We start from the raw sequence: 2,267 nt of genomic DNA on the forward strand, positions 1-2,267 counted from the left end.
GAAATAAAATAATAAAAAAGAAAGCAGTAAAGCAAGTTTGTGATGAACACAATCCAAAGACTCCAAAGCAGAAAGTAATTTCAATGTTTTCTATTGTTGTATCCTCAGGCACAGAGATTCTTTACTCAGTTGTGCCCAGTCTACTAATGAGTCTATCAAAGACTTTCTGCATTTCTGTTACACTGTTTTTGGTCTCTATTATTTCCTTTTTATTCTTTCTTAGAATTTCCATCTCTCAGCTCACACTATCCATCTGTTTTCTCAAGTTGTCTATTTTTCCATTAAAGTCATTAGCTTATTAATCATAGTTTTTTAAATAAAAATTCTGATGTGATAATTACAACATTCTTGCCATATATAACTCTGATTTTGATGCTTGTGTTTTTTGCCTTTTAGTACGTCTTGTAATTTTTTTATGGAAAGATGGGCATGTTGTACCAGATGAAGGGAACTGAGGTAAATGTAATTGTAAGGTGTGGGGGGAGGGAAAGCATCCTGTAGTCCTGTGATCAAGTTTCTGTCTTTTAGTGTCCCTGGACTGCGAACGTCACCGTCACCAGTGCTTCTCAGTATCCCGACCCCTAACCCCTGCCTTAAGCTGAACAGGGCAGCTAGAGGGGGCTAGAGTTCCCCAAGGTCATTTAAGCTCTGATAATACCCAAGTCTGTTAGGTTCTGATTAGCTGGTCTCTCCTGAGGGCAGACCTTGTTAAGAAGAACAGACAACTCTGGCATACTCCAAAGGGTTCGTTTCCCCCTCTCCCTGCCAGACACATGAAGAGACTTTCTCTGTGATTATTTCCTGGTAGAACCTGTCAGAGCTCCTACGAGTAAAACACATAGGAGAGTGGTGAGGCTCCCTATGACTGTGTCCCCCACAGGCTTTTGACTCTCAAACTTGTCCACCACTGAGCCTTCAGAAATTCATCATTTACAGTTTAGGTCCTTCCTACCTTAGCACTGGTTCCCAAGGAGATTTCTCCTCTGGGCTTTGTGCCCTGGTAAGTGGCGGTTCTCTGTATTTGCCTATCTGTCACTCCAATTTTGGGGAGCAGTGGTTTTCCTGGTTACCTCATTTCTCTGACAGATCTAAGAAGAGTTGTCGATTTTTCAGTGTGTTCATATTTTGCTTGTTTTTAGAAGAGTGGTGATTTCTAAGTTCCTTATATGTTGGACCAGAAACTGGAAGCCCAGTCATTTCCTGTAAAGTTAAACTTGCACTTAACATAGGATCCATCAGTCCCACAAAACCTACACATGAATATTTATGGCAGTGTATTCATAATTGCCAAAAACTGGAAACAACTCAAATGATCTTCAAGGAGAGAATGGATAAATTTTGGTACAAACATACAGTGGAATACTACTCAGCAATGAAAGAAATGAACAACTGATATACACAAAAACATAAATGAATTTCAAAGGCATTATGGCAAGTGAAGGGAGTAAGTCTGAAAGGTTACATTCTAAACAGATAGTTCTTTATAGATATTTTGCAAAAGACAAAACAATCTGAATGGAGAGCAGGTTATTGGTTGCCAGGGCCAGGGTGGGAGGAGGCTTTGACACTAAGTCACAGCACAAGGGCATTCTTTGGGGTGTTGAAATTATTCGGCATCCTGAATGTGTTGGTTGTTACATAAATCTGTGGATGCATTAAAACAGAAATATACAATTTAACAAATCACTTTATGTAAAATTTTAAAAGCTAATGCAGTAATAAAATTCTTTCTTCTTATTTAAAAAACCCTCAGGTAGGTTTTCTATGCATTTCCCCTAGCACATTTATAGCTCTAAAATTAGACAACATGCCAATCATTTTTTTGACTACTTTATAACATCCTGAATACCAGAACACCAGATGCACTCATAGGAGGGGGAAAACTGACACTAACCGAGTTGCACTGAACAAAAAGCCTAATGAACCAACACTTTGTGACCCGATGTTTTAGCAAGAGGGGCCATTAAACATAGCATATTATTTAATAAAACAGTGTGCAGAGGGACTCCTGGAAAAAAAAAAAAAAAAGAAGCAGAATAAGAGACAAATTCCCTTCACTTTTGAGTACTGTTTAATGAATCTAATTAGTAAGCCTCAATGGTCCTGTAGAGGCTTTGGGGATTTTTGCATTCATTAAAAAATGAAATGAATGTTCTGGCAGCTCCTGAAACAGAATGTTAAGATAAGAAATGTAACACAAAAAGCAGTCACCTTGAATGAGAACTGAAGAGCTGACTGGAGGTGCTGCTGAGACTATAAAGAAGTTT

Source organism: Propithecus coquereli, unplaced genomic scaffold, assembly GCF_000956105.1.
Source record: "Propithecus coquereli isolate 6110/MARCELLA unplaced genomic scaffold, Pcoq_1.0 Scaffold102, whole genome shotgun sequence".
Lineage (NCBI taxonomy): Eukaryota > Metazoa > Chordata > Mammalia > Primates > Indriidae > Propithecus > Propithecus coquereli.